General features: G+C 45.5%; 1 protein-coding gene across 4 annotated transcripts in view; it reads left to right on the top strand.

Annotated features, from left to right (window-relative positions):
- The first annotated feature begins 614 nt into the window (after window positions 1-614).
- TBC1D24 (TBC1 domain family member 24) overlaps window positions 615-15,402 on the top strand; it is a 661,683-nt gene continuing 646,895 nt past the window's right edge. For all 4 annotated transcript variants that reach the window (XM_085632168.1, XM_085632169.1, XM_085632171.1 and 1 more), the window contains exon 1: window positions 615-946. The gene's annotated coding sequence lies outside the window, so the exon portion shown is untranslated. The remainder of the gene's footprint in view (window positions 947-15,402) is intronic.

A 15,402-nucleotide genomic window follows, 5' to 3' on the forward strand; every position in this document is an offset into this window, starting at 1 on the left:
TGTTTTAGTGTTTTGAGTGCCTGCCATTTTTTGCAATTCTTCTTTTTTTACCTCTACGTGTACTTTGTATGCTCTTTTAACCTGCACACGTCACTTTTTCCTTTTGTAACGTATCGTTTGCTACCTCTTGTATTTTGTTTGCTCTTGATACTTGCACAATTGTCACTATTGCCTCATGTAACGTACCGTTTGATTTTGTAACCTGCTCACTTGTAATTTTTCTCCTTATGTATCAATACTACTCCTATTGTGAAGCGCTCTGACACCTTCGGGTAAAGTCCGCGCTATATAAAAACGCATTAAATAAATAAAATAAAATAAAAAAATCATTGAGGTACTAGACGCTAACACTCCCATCATTTATCGGGAAAGAATCCACAAATCCCCCGTATTGTGGACAGGCTCCCTTACTCCGATCTCTAACTCGCCACGCAACTTACGAAGGTTGGGTTGACAAAATAAGCCTGGGCTGCTTAGATGTCCCGACTCCCAGTCCCAGCCCAACGCTGCTGAACCTCCGTCAAAGTAAGACCGAGAACAGACCTCTACTTAACGTAATGGTCACGTGTTCCTACGTCGTTGCTAAGGAAGCCGATTGGGTCCGTTCCTATAATGAGACCCATAAGCTACTACTAACCAAGCCGTCTAACGATTCCCTTACGCTTGCGCAAAAACCATACCTTTTGACAGGCTAGAAAGGATGCGCATGCGCAGTAGGTAACTCTGGAAAGCGGCGGGTGAGTGTGATCGCCTCTGGCGGTCTTATGGCTTTAGGCTCGCGCCCGACAGTTGGCCCTGAGCGATTTGTGCTGCCCGCCTTCGGCTTGAGCTGCGAAGCTCGTGTCTCTGCGCATGCGCGGAGCTGTCATCCAAAGAGCTGGGAGGAAAGAAGAGGAAGACAACGCTTTCTTCGTACATAGACGAAAGGAGACGGCCTACGAGGCAGGTGAGGATAATTTATCAGTTACTCCTAACGGACCTCAAATATTCGGAACACCAGTACCCCATCAGTTTCCCTGATGGAAAGGGTGTATTGACCTTCAGCTTGTGCACGTGGATTTTAGTCGCCAGTGTTTGCTGACTTAAAACCTTTCATTTTACAGTCCGCAAATCATGGCCAACTTGTTTAGGATTGATGCCTTTTCAATTAAACGACAGTTTTGTTGAAATAAGCTATCGACTTCGCTTCCGCGAATGACGGTTCTGCGCCTCCATGCCCTGTTTGCAATTTAATAAGCTTGTGTTTGTGTGCACCGAACATGTTGCACTCCACAAAGACGTGTTTCACTGCCTTAAGGCTCTTTGATTGCACTAACCTAAATGCTATTTGATCCTTTGAAAGCCACATCCCGGTTCTCCAAAATACTTTACTTATTTCCTTCAACAGTGGTTTGGTCATTGTAGAGGAAGGAGAAAGGGCTTAAAATAGTGTCTGGCTGATGTTCATTAAAAAAAAAAAAGGCCATTTAATATATACGCACGTGAAATCAAATTAACTTGCAGCGTAACAGATTTATTAGAGAGTGCATGACAGGTACTACAAAGGGATACTGTATGACTGAAACTTGGACTGGGCCCTCCCCCCTTTTTTTTATTTTTGTAGCAGAAAACCATATTTGAGTGGGACTTAGTAATACCTTGGGGCAGATTTACAAGCCCCTTGCGCTGCCAATATGTCACTTTATGTGACGTACTGGCAGCACATTACACTGCCCCATATTTCCTGTCCTTGTAAATAAGGCCCCTTAACACGCAGCACTTAGTGTGAAAGGGGCGTTCCATGGGTGTTGCTGTGGGTGTTCCCACGCAACACTCATGGAATCGGACACATTTCCAGATTGACAAGGGTTCGTAAACCTGGAAATGCATATAATCCTACGCCACCCCGCGTAGCGAGGCGCAACAAAGAGAAATGTTTTCATTTCTTCTCGTTTTTCTGTTCTTTCAATGCGTGCTGCATTCTACAGCACACATTGAAAGAGGAAAATGCCTGTAGTGATTGTTTTTGAGCAGGAATGGGCACCTTCCTGCACAAAAACAATCTTCCCATGATGCAGGCATCCTTGCACCATGGTGCAAGGGTGCCTGCGCCCGCGCATGGCAGCATATTGTGCGCCAGCGCAGAGGAGAGCACAGGAATGCAACATATCCTTGTAAATATGTCGCATTCCTGTGCTCTGAAAGTGCCGCAGCGTGGTGCAGCCAAAGGGCTTGTGGTGCCATGCTGCGGCATCTTCTTGTAAATCTGCCCGGAATTGTTTTATATTTGCTTGTGCCGCATGTTCTTTCTCATTCTATTCAACAGTAACACATTTGTAGACTCCATCATTTTAAAGGCTAGAAATTACATAAAAGAGCACTGCTAAAGTGTTGCTGAATGTTCAGTCAGAAGGTACACACAAATAAATACTATATTGTGGCATACAATACCTTTATATTCCTAAGTGAATGAGTAACTATTTATTAAAGTAGAAGGCACTATGATGTGACCCTTACATCAGTCGACCTAGGTTTTTGGGTCCTTCTGGACTGGATGATGGACTGTCGTGGTGAAGGGTCTAAGCCAATGAAAATGGCAGTTCTTAGAGAATCTTGTATCCTTTTTTTCTTTTCTTCTTGTATTCATTAAAGACAATGGATGCTAACATTATGCAAAGATCCTTTTTTGCTACCCAAATATAAAACCCTTTAAAGAACATTAATGCATCACAAAGTAAAAGAATGTTTAGAATACATAAATATCCAGACCATGAAGATGTCCTCCTTTATTAGGCTGCAACAAAATAGGAGATTTAAAGGAGTTTCATTTCTCCACTACGCTGGAACGGAGAAAGTTTTTCAAGCGCAAGAAAGCTAAAATAAAAAATGATTACATTTTTAAAAAGTACCGTCCCTAGCTTAATTCGGGAGCATTGGTTGTGAGGCATAGCTTGTGCTTTCAGTCACACAAGGAAACCAAATTTGAGCTAGTGACTAGAAGTCACAGATGGAGTGGCGTCATCTCCAAGCGTGCCCGAGACACATTTCCACTTTCCTTTTCTCTTCTGCAGACTGTTGGCACACAGGCGGCTCCATCCACTGTCCCAGCACCATGTAGTACATTTTCAGCAGCCTCACACATACCCTAACCGGGGCCTCCGCACCTGGACCCTACAATCTCCAGATAACGCGAATAGGTGGGAGGCACATTACTCTAGCCCAATTCGAACACCGGCGGATTAGTATTGCCTCTCGACCTTGAAATACATTACATGAGAGCAGCAAAGCTAGACCTTTTATGAATCTCACGTAGAGGTGGAGGCACATGTCCCTGCTCTTTGCTCTGAAAATTTCCCCCTGCAGTTCCCTGGCCATCAAGCAAAGGACTTGACGAATGTACAGCTCTGACCTTCACAAGAGCTCGGATGAGGGCTGAGGTGAATGCACCACTCTGACCTTCATACCGAGGGCTGAGGAGAGCAACCACCTTAGACGATCACTATGATGGCTTGGGGCGAATATACACCTTTAACCTTCATATTCAGTATAGAGTGTTCACCGGTAATCAAATAGAGTGATTTGAATACTTCAACTTTGCCACTGGGAGGATGGGGCGGAGAGACTCAAGGATGTTTATATGTCTCTTCCTTGTCATTAAAAATAGACGGGTTGAGAGTTTTTTTTATTATTTTTTTACCAAAACCTGATTAATGTTCTGTTAAAATGTATGGGACTGGATGAATATCTTGGGGGCTTACAAAGGGACGTGGCTAGTGATTCATTTCCGAATAAAGGGATTAAAATTATGTTTTGCCTTATAAATGAGGAACACTTGTGAGTCACCATTAACTACCCGCCGAGACCATTATCAAGCATTCTACCTAGAAGAGCATGCAGCGTGGAATATTTGTAGGTGCTTTTTTTTTCTTTTCAGAGTTTTATATAGTGCGAACTTGACCCGAATCGGGTATCAGAGTGCTTTACATAGCACCAGTTGCATTACATGAGGACACATTCGTTTTTGTTAGGCACGGGGATATATAGGGGCATATTATCAAGCACAGCGTTAAAATTATCGCTGCTTTAGCGGCAGAAAACTCCCGCTAAAACGGCGATAATGGGCCTGATAATATGCCGCAGAGAATTCCTATAGAAGCCCATGTTGACACCAGAACATAGAATTCTCAAGGGCATACTATCAAGCCCATTATCGCCGCTTTAGCGGCAGTTTTCTGCCGCTAAAGCGGCGATAATTGTAACGCCGTTTCTTGATAATATGCCCCTAAGTGATTTGCCCAGATTCACAGGATGTTCAGCGTCCTTGCCGAGACTCAAACCCAGGTCCCCAGATTCGAGGTCGACCGTCCTAGCCGTTAGGCCAACTCTTCTCTGCTTTAAAAGCAGGTTTTTTTAATCACATATTTGGTTGTTGTATTTTTACTTTGAGGCACTTTAAAATCAAGTTTTTGCATCACATATTTGGTTGTTTAAATTGTATTTCATTTTAAGACTATAAAAGTAAAAAAAAAAAGGTCATGCCTGAAAAACTGTTATGAAATTAAATAAAGCTGTTTTCAGGTCTGATGAAACCAGTATTCGGCTTGTGGGACAGACATTTTTCAGGTTGATTTCTTTCCTTTTTGTAGAATGCAGTTAAAACTAGTTTACATATCTGCCTTCCCCAAGCACCTGCTGATAATACATTCTACAACCCTGCCTATGTGTGTGAACCCTTTATGAGTGTGCTGAGGCAGAGTCTTTGTGATGTGCATGTGTGTTCGGTGACAGCTCCTTTCCCCTCATTTTGAGAAAAATGGCCCATCCTGACAACACCTATCCCTCTTTGTCTCACTGGGAGGAATAAACAAAGACCAGCTGCACATATTCATGTGACCCAGGATACAGACTACAGACGCCAAAAGGTTAGGAAAGGAAAATGCCAACTTTGCCAAAACCGTGTTTGCTGCCCAGTGCGTAAAAAGATTTCTGTCCCATCCAGTGCTTTAAATGCACTACAACATTTGAGCAAACAGACAAAGCGCTTCCTGTGATTACAGGAGATCAAAACGGACTCCTGCCTGCGTTTATGGCCTTCATACCACGTTCTGGCAGTAGTGGCAGACTGCCATAAAGCTACAAGCACTTCTCGATGCAGTGCTATGATAAACAACAGTAGATGTGACAGCACCCAGGATAATGTGCTGCATGGCTTGATACTTATATGGTCCCAAAGACGAGACCGATTTCATTGCAAATGCTTTTTTATTTCGGTTACTTTCTTCTGAGGTATATTCAACTGAGATAAAACGATGTCTACCTGAAAACCTAAAAATTCCAGATTCTGAGTAGGAACCATGACTGGCCTTTCTGTTTTCACTATGAAGCTTAGGCTCTCCAGTAACTCTATCGTCCAAGCTAAATGTTATCGAAGTTATAGCCTGTTCTGGGACATTATCAGAATGTTGTCCAAATAAATAATTATCCTCACTCCTCTCTATCTGAGAAAAGCTACTACACAATGCAGCACCTTGGTGAAACACCACAGAGCCTAAAAGGGAGACAAAGGGACTGGTAAAGTACATCTCTCCAGCTGACACACTAGTACTTCTGAATGTCCCTGTCCATAGGTGTTGTAAAGTATACGCCCTTGAGATCTAACTTCACTAACCAATCCTCTGATTGTAAAATGTCCCTTAACAGATGGACCCCCCCCCCCCCCATTGTGACATGCCTGTAGAGAAGGAATGTGTTCAACTCCCTTAAATTTATAACAGGATGCCGTTCCTTGCCCTTTTTTAAGGGACAATGTACTTGGAAATCCCTCTGATCTTTCATGATCAGGACCCCGAATCAAGGCCCCTTTCTTTAACATCTGAGTCACCTCTGAATCTATCAGTAGCATCTTCTCTGTGTCTAAAGATAACTTCCTGGGTTGTCTGATATGTATTGGGTAATCCCTAACCTCTATCTTGAAACCACGTACAGTTTCTAAAACCCAAGATTTTCTCCCAATTGTGGATGAAGAATCTCAGCCTTTCCCCGACGTTTAGTTGGAAAGAACCTACATTTCTCATCTTGCAATCCAAAGCCTGAAGATCTAGTCCCCCCCCCCCCCCTCCAGTTTCTCGAGTTACGCCCTTTCTGGGGGTGGAAGTTTGAATATTGGCGGTACCCTCTGCCATAACTGCCATAGTTCCTTGGCTCCTGTGTGTAAGACTGGGACCTGATAGCACTGCTTCTTACAGCTAGTCCCTTACTGTTAGCCAGTCCAAAAACAGCCCTGGATACTAGGACTCTTCACATAGTGGTCTGAGCTTTACTGAAATCAGTGAATGTAGCAACACATTTTACCAATGACTTTACAAATCGTTCCACAAAGAGAAGCCCCTTGGGATCTCCCATGTTCTCCTAGTGGCCAGATCCGCTAGTTTAGAGTTCATTTGAATAAGTATGTCTTTACGCCACTGTTATTAGGCTCGCATTGGCATTACCGAACATGCAGATGACATGTTGTGGCCATCCTCTCAACATTTCCAGTTTAACTCTATTACTCATTCCCCTGGCCTCCTCTCCCATATATAGGAAGCGTGTAAGTGGGCCCAGGACGTTGAGGACCTTGTCTTGACACTGTTTGAGGCATTTTTCAATTCCTCTGATCTTTTCCAAACTTTAACATAAAGGTTATCAGCTCTGGGTCCAAATTAGGGGAGTTACAAATGTTATCCTCCGTAGAGGGTCTAGGATACTCTGTGCAGATCAAGTTGCAGGTCTCCCTATTGCTAAACTTCCTTACCCAGTGGCTCAAATATTTGGCAACGTGGCCCATTGGCCACCATTCCGCACTACGCTGGTGTTAAATTATTGCATTGTTGAACATCTCACCCCAAAGGGGTCCAGCTCCTCGTTGGAACCGGAGGCCTGCTCCAGGACCTCATCTAGGCTACCCAACAACTCCTAGATGTCTTGGGGGTCAAACATTTACCCATCCCATTCCATGACACCATTGTCCTCCTCCGTAGAATTCAAACTGTCCCGTAATTCTCTTGTGTTATGAAGGGCACTCTTAGCAAACATGCCGCTAAGGGCAAATTTCTTTTGTGTCCCGTCATGGTGGCCCTTTCCTCTTGTGCTGCCCGAAGAACCCGACTCCATTGTAGCGCAAAGGCTACCTGCACCATAGGCGTAGATTAACGCCTTTTCAATATGAGAATGAAAAATAGTTTGCTTCAGCTGGCGTGTCCCTCTTTCTCTTTGCTAGTGTGGTGTTCACCGCCTCTTACAAAGGACCTGAGTTCCTCTCCTAAAATCTTTTTGATGTATTCCCCCATAAAATCCAGTACTTGATGGCCCTGGTTGTTTAGAATCTCACCCCCTCCCCAGCCTTGAAACAGATAAATGTCCAAACACAGAACTACAGCCGGGTAGAAGCAAAACTGTCTGTGCTTATATTAAAGTAGGGAGAAGTCTTAGCTGTTTAACAGATTAGTCTGCGATCCCCTCAAAGAAAATCGGGCAATTGTAGAAGAAATTTGCCTGCTTTGACCAGCTGGGGGAGCCCTGGAAAGTCTTATAATATTTTCTTTCATAAACCGTTTATTCTTCCTACAAATTAGCTACTAACTCTTGTTGCAACTGTAGCGGATTCCTGGCAACGCACAAGCTAGCACGTCACCTGGGAGGCTAAACACAAACTAAAGTCCCGGGCTGGCAGCAATGAGCCGGCCTTGGTGCTAGCGCAGTTTTGTGCATAAGGGACGTTGCCCAGCAACGCGCTCAATGTGATGTTGCTAGGCCTTCCTGTGCAAGGTCAAGTTTGACATGCTGCCTAGCGACGCGCTAATACAACGTTGGAAGGCCCTCCAGTTTGACAGAGGGGAAACCCCTTCAAGGCTACTTTCCATTTAAGAGAGGTGGCCGAACAGAGTAAAATCTTCTGTGACCATGCTACGCCTGCCCTAGCATTGTAGGAAGCAGCGGAGGCCGTGGCAATGGGAGGGGCACCTCCCAAGACTGAAGGAGGCCTCCTTAGCGGTTACGACTGCATTGCTGTAGCTGGCACAAACATCATAACGGTAAGGTGTTCAACTTACTCAATATATTTATGACGACAGATCTTGTTAAGAAAATACAGAAAGGAAAAAATGTTACCTGGCTCAAACGTGTATTGAAGGGGCTTAAAAGAAAGCAAACAACAAAACCAGTAAACAAGATTTGAGAATAAAGCACTAATAAATTACTAAAGCACATAATAAAGACACTCTTTTAAGATAGCACAAAGGAGGTACTTATCCTGTCTGGAGCAGCAAATAGAGGAGGAGAATATCTGCGTTCTCTGGATGTTTATGTGTTCTGAACATTGTTTTACTTTGTTATGTATTGATGTTCTTTAATGGGCTGCATGTTGGGGCAGCAATAAAGGATTATTGCAGAATGTTAGCCTCTGTTGTCTTCAATGAATGCAAGATTCTCTATGCATGTTAATTTGAGAACCACCATTCTCTATGACTTCGACCCTTCACCAGGACAATCCACCATCCAGTCCAAAAGAATCCAAAAACCTAGGCTGACTGGTGTGAGGGTCACATCATACTGGTTTCATGTTGGGGCAGCAATAAAGGATTATTGCATAATGGTAGCCTCCAGTCTTGTAATGAAATTGAAATGTGACTGCCACATATTACAAAATGAATTCTGGAATGTAGCGTTAGGTTTTTTTGACTATTGAAATGTCATTTTTATAGCAAGGACCTAATAGTCAAAGGGCAGCAGAGTGCTGTATGTATGCAATCTTAAAGTTGATGGATGAATCATAGCAGAGGAAGCTGGGTTGTGGACGATTAATTCATTGTCAAGTATTCTTTAAAGAATTGAGTCTTCAACTCTTTTCTAAATTGGAGAAGGCTTGTAGTGGTCCTGATGGATATAGGGAGTTTGTTTCAGATCCAGGGTGCATGAATGTAAAAGGCCTGTTGACCAGTTACTTTCCTACGGTTACATTTTTTTTTTTTTTTGTTAGGCATGTGGAAATTAAGTGGTCGGCCCAGAATTTCAGGATATTGAACTGACCCTGATTTCCTCGTTCTCTTGTTTACTAGCTCACCTTCTCATAATTCATCTTTGTTCTCCTATGTCGTCCTTGTGTTTTTGCTTTCCTTTATGCAATTAAAGTACTTTTGTGGTCTTGAGGACTAACTGAAAGGAAACAATGGGGCATATTATCAAGCCAAAGATTACAAGCATGTTTAACACTGAGGAAATACATCAGACTACGTACACAAATAATGGAGGGTTCTCATTGTTTATCTCGTCCCTAAAGCACATTGGGGCATATTATCAAGCCAGGCGATACAATTATCGCCGCTTTAGCGGAAGAAAACTGCCGCTAAAACGGCGATAATGGGCTTTATAATATGCTCTATGGAATTCCAATTGAAGCCCATATTAAATGTGAAGGGCGTCTAACATGGGCTTCAATTGAAATTCCATAGAGCATATTATCAAGCCCATTATCGCCGTTTTAGCGGCAGTTTTCTTCCGCTAAAGCGGCGATAATTGTATCGCCTGGCTTGATAATATGCCCCAATGTGCTTTAGGGACGAGATAAACAATGAGAACCCTCCATTATTTGTGTACGTAGTCTGATGTATTTCCTCAGTGTTAAACATGCTTGTAATCTTTGTACAGGAAATTACCACGCTTAGACCTATTATGTATTAGAGACAGCTCTGTATTAAATAAAATCTGTGGCTGATCGTGAAGACGTTTTAGCCAACCGTAAATGTATTTACCATAACCTCATGCTTCTTAGTACAAGACCACACTGGTTGGCACAGAAAAATCAAAAGGGCGTCTTTTTAAAATAATGGTCAGCACGGTGATGCAGGTGACCAACTTTGGCGCATGACATAAGTTGTGTGGCACTTCATGCGAGGATGGTGGTGCTACAGGTGGGCTTTGCAAAATGTAAATTATGTTGGCATCATTTGCATAATTTATGGGCTTTTGCGTGTACTTTTTAATGCATGACTTAATTGGGAGATGCTCGGTTCAAAACTCCTATTGCTGGAACAATTCGAGCAGGTAGACTGCGAGCTACTCTTGTTTTCGTCACTTGTTTTTTTTGCCCTACTTTTTTAGCGCAATGTGAGACATCAGGTCAGTTTTGGACTTGAGGACGCATGTCACGCTAAAAAAAAGTAGTGCAAAATGCCAGATTTGCATTTTGTGTAAATTATCCAAAATTTCATGCAATTAAGTAAAAAGAAATTATGGATTTCTGCACACTTCCTAGTTATTAGGCATTACAATGTTCAGCTGTAATTTTGACAGAAATGTTTGCTTTCTGGGCTAAAAATGATAGCAGAATATAACAAAATCTTGGTAACATTTTTGCGTGGAGGTTGATAATTGGTATAGTGCTCTCCTGCCTTCCAAAATTTTGCACGTGTTTGAGTGGCATCCTGCAGTTTTCACACTGGAACCATGTGTTCTGGGAGCAAAATGTAGGTATTGTGGATTAAAATGTGTGCAGTGAGTAAGGCAAGTTTAGCTGCATGACAATTCTTTTTGCGGTTGGCTGTGCAAAACAGATGAGTTTTCCTTTAAGTCATAAATTGTATGAGGCTTGAGGTGTTTTGAATTTTAAAAAGGAGGCTGTCCCTACAAGGTGGAGCGGTGACCAGAGAAGCATTTGTCTCCCATGCTTTTCCTTTTAGTTTGCTTGATCAAAGCATGGTGTAGGTGAGATAGTGGGGTTTGATCTGTTGCTTGTGGAGTGTTTGAGTAGAAACTGACCTCTAGTGTTTTGAAGGTAATTCTGGCATCAACACTTAACCAGTATAGGCATCTTAATTGTGAGAAGATTGCCTGGCATGTTTTTATGCAAAAGAAATTGGATTGATGGTCTGAATTTTTTGTAACCTTTTTGTTTGGAACACTGGCAGGCAGGAGTTGTCCTGGTCAATGAGACAGCATTATTGAATCAACCTGCTTGACCTTGAGTTGAAACTTTATATGATAAATCAGTCTAGCCACATTTGTATCCTGAGGTAAATCCAGCGTCAGGTCAAACATTGTCAAAGAATTGAGAATAAGACGTTCTTTCCCCTGTGAAAGTTTGCTAGCCAACAGACTTTTTTGTTGATATCATTAACTTGAGGGCCCTTTTACGCGCACATAAAATCACAACTCCACGGTATAATATGCATATATAAATCCTACACAAGAGTAGGGAAGGCGGTGATTCAAGACGTTTCTTACCTTCAAAGTTTGTTAACACCCAGAACTGGATGAGATTGTGGGTATTTATAACTTCCTCGCTGACCCTTTTCACTGTGGAAATATGATTGATATTTAATCCTGCCAAGGGCAGAAGTAAATTGCGGTCTAAGACTTGGTGGGAGTGTGAAGGAACAGGTATCTCCATTGAGGAAAATATTGTTACCAAGGTGGAAAAAAAAAAATTCTTCTACCTCTCAAGGACGATGGTATTTTAGCAGGTGCAATTGTACACTGTACAGGTAAATCCAATGGAATGCCGACACAAAGGTGTAGCCAGGGATTCTCAAAACTTCTTTAAGTAGCCTGGAACCCTCCGGCTGGAGTACCTTTCCAGGTGAACATGAATAGGATTTTTAAATGAAGAATGTTATATATTTTTATCTGTGGGAGCATGTGTAAATTTACGACCTCCATTCGTAAATCTGGCCCATTCTTTTTGTTTATTGCACTGCCCGTTTTGTTTTTCTCAGTGCTTCTCTGGTTGTTGAAATGTTTGACACATTTTCGCAAAAGTCAATATGAGCGTTGATTTTTCCCTTTTTTTTCTATTTCCAGAAAATGGGTTTTGCTATGACGGTTTCTGCACAAAATCTATAAACCGCACATTTTTTTTTTTTTGTTAAAACCTTTATTTTCAAAAGTCTGGACACAGCTATTCAGCCGACAACCCGGAGGTTCGGCAGCTTCGATAAAGAGGAACAGAGACGCGTCCACAGTACAGTGAAGGAGGAGTGCAAAGGTTCCATTTTTAAATAAACACAAAACACACAACAACCCCCAGCAAGGCAAGAACACTGAATGCCCATGGTGATAGCCCCCCAGGGGAGGCAGGACCCCAATCATCTACCATTTACAGTACTGTGAAAAGAGGAAGAAGGGGGACAGCAGAGGCCAAAGAAGTCCATTAACCATACTGAGCTGGAAAGAAGGTTAGGAGGAAAGCTGTTCCTCGGGGGGGATCCAAATCAGGGGCAAGACAAATTCCCCCCCTGTATTGATTCCACCGCCCCCAGATGGCGTGCCACTTCCGAGGGCGGCCTCTAGCGCAATATACTGTCTTCTCCCTGAGCATACTCCAATCCATATTTTCTTTCCACGCGGTCAATGTGGGGGGCCCCGCGGAGCCCCACAATCGCGCGATATCTCTCTTAGCGACCATGTTACCCAGAGTCACCCATTGTGTCTGTGCCGCATCGTGGTCTGTGGGCCCCCAGACATTCAGGAGGCAACACCGCGCTTCCGGCTGCATAGCAATGCCCGTCGCCTCCCCCATCACTGCATGAACTCTCCTCCAGAATTCCGTGATGACACCACATTCCCAAATGATATGCAGGAAAGTACCCACCATTCCACATCCCCTCCTGCATAGGCCGTCCTCCGAGAATCCCATGTGGACCAGCCTTGGCCCCGTCACATACACTCGATGCAGTATTTTAAGCTGCACCAGCCTCAGACGCGACGGGATCGCAACCTCCTTAGGAGAGGAAACAGCAGACTGCCAATCCTCGTCATCCAACTCGAGGCCATCCCTAGACCACTGGTCCCTCAGCCCCAGAAGCATATCCGCCCGGACGTTGATCAGTTTCTTATAGATGAGCGAGATCGTGCTCTCGGGCATATGGCCATCAAGGACCCGGTCCTCCAAAGGAGAGGACTCAGGCACCTTCTCACCCTCTATGAGGACTGATCGGAGGGCGTGACGCACCTGAATATAGCGGAAAAACTCGGACGGCCCCAGCTCATACTCCTTCTGCAACTCTTCAAAGGACTTCACCCTCCCCTTAATCAGTACATCTCCGACCCTGGAGATGCCGATCAAGTCCCATTTGTCAAAGCCTTTTGTGTGCCAAAGCCTACCCAGTCTCTCAGATTCAAACAGCGGGGTAGCGAGGGTGAGCCTATCCTTCCAGCCCAGCGAGTCAGTTGCCATCTTGGGCCCCGTGAGGGACGAGTCCAGGGACCGCGAGTACAACGCCCTGTAATAGTTACCACCACGCAGCAACCACCTGTCCATGGCATACCCAGGGCTGAGGGCAGGGCCATAAAACCCATGGTTAATCGCACTCAGCTGGGTGGCCCAATAGTACCCTCGGATGTCTGGAAGCGCAATACCCCCGTCGTACCATGGAAGCGTCAACTTTGCAATAGCTATTCGCGGCCGCCCGTCCCACAGCAACGTTCGTTGGAGGCCTTCGACCTCCCGAAAGTAGTTGGCCGGTACCCAATCCAAAGTATTCTGCAGTGCGTAGAGGAACCGGGGAAGAGACATCATTTTGAACAGGGCCGCGCGCCCAACGAGGGAGAGCGGCAGCCTCCGCCAGCCCTCCACATCCCGCCTCAGGCGCGCTAGGGGGGGGAGCAGGTTCCTCTCATATCGCACGGCAGAGTCCATGGAGATAAAGATCCCCAGATACATGAAGCCCTGCTGAGCGACCTGGATCGAACAAGTTCGAGGGATCGGTGGAACCTCGCCACTAAGAACATATAAATACGATTTACTCCAGTTGATAACGAGACCCGAGTTCCTACCGAAAGATGTGAGTACGTCACAGACCACTATAAGTGATTTCTTGGGTGAGGCAAGATACAACAGGATGTCATCAGCATAGAGCGATATACGGTCTTCATGTTCAGGCGACCATCTAAGTCCCCGTATATCCGGCGACGGGGGAACAACCTTGCCGAGTACCCCTCCCAAGCTGAAACGGAGTCGACGCCCGGCCATTTACCACCACACTCGCAAGAGGGCCCTCATACAGCAACCTCACCCAGCTCACAAAACCGTGGCCAAAGCCGAACTTGGTCAACACGGCCCACAAATATGCCCATTCCACCGTGTCAAAGGCCATCGTGGCATCGAGAGACGCCACAATAGCTGGTTCACGCAGCGTACCCGCCCTGGCGATTACACCATGAAGGCGCCGAAGATTTAACGCTGTGTTACGGTGCGGGATGAATCCGGATTGATCCGGGTGGACCAAGTCACCGAGTACCCTAATCAATCGGGCCGCCAGGATTTTAGCCAGAATTTTCGGCTCTGCGTTAAGGAGTGAGATAGGCCTATATGAGGCGCACTTATCTCGGGGTTTGCCCTCTTTGTGTATAACCACAATCGTCGCCAGTCGCTGATCCAACGGGAGGGCCCCACTCCCCCGCGCCTCCACGAACATGGCGCGCAGGTGAGGGGCGACCCTATCCGGAAACAGCTTGTACAGGTCGACCGGCAAGCCGTTCGGACCCGAGGCCTTGCCTGAGTTCAACGCGCGGATAGCCCCCGCCACCTCATCGATCGTTATGTCACCATCTAGATCGTCCCTATCTATATCGGAGAGACAGGGCAATGCGATATCACGCAGGAGGTCACGCGAGTCCTCGGGCGGCCTGTCCGACACTGAGGCATAAACCATACGGAAATAGTCCGAGAAACACTGTACGATCCTCTCAGGTTCCACAATCACCTCTCCCCCCTCTCCCGTCAACTCCGGCACTACTCTATTGACCCGTTCTTTTTTGTCCAGCCAAGCCAGGAGTTTCCCGGCCTTGTCACCAACATCATACAGACGGCCCTGCTGTTCCCTACCGAGGGTCTTAGCGGCATTCGTCACCAGGTCCTTATACTCGGATTGCTTCAAGCACAGCTCATGCAGTGAGGCCTCTGTAACCTCCTCCTCCAGCGCTCCCTCCAAAGCCGCGATCTCCTCAACCTGCAAAACCTCGCCATCTCTCCGCCGCTTGGCAGCCACTACAAGGGAGAGGGCTTCCCCTCGCAACACGGTCTTAAATGCTTCCCACAGCGACACTGCCGAGTCCACGGATCCCTGATTGTCCTTGAAAAAATTATCTACTGTCTTTACCAGCGCGCTGCGCATCTTGGGGTCTCGGAAATACCAAGGGTTGATGGGGGCCACCCTTCCCCCTCCCTCTCGACCTAGATCCAGCCTGACCCACACTGGCGAATGGTCAGATATACCACGCGCCATGTGCCTGGCCTCAGACACCAATGAGGCATGCGCAGCCAGAGTGAGTAGGTAATCAATCCTGGAAAGGCTACCATGCGCCCCGGAGTGGAAAGTGTATTGGCTCTGTGTGGGGTGCCGGAGCCTCCAGCAGTCTATCAGGCCAAGCGTATCTAGAAAATCTGGA

Source organism: Triturus cristatus, chromosome 10, assembly GCF_964204655.1.
Source record: "Triturus cristatus chromosome 10, aTriCri1.1, whole genome shotgun sequence".
NCBI classification, from domain to species: Eukaryota; Metazoa; Chordata; class Amphibia; order Caudata; family Salamandridae; genus Triturus; species Triturus cristatus.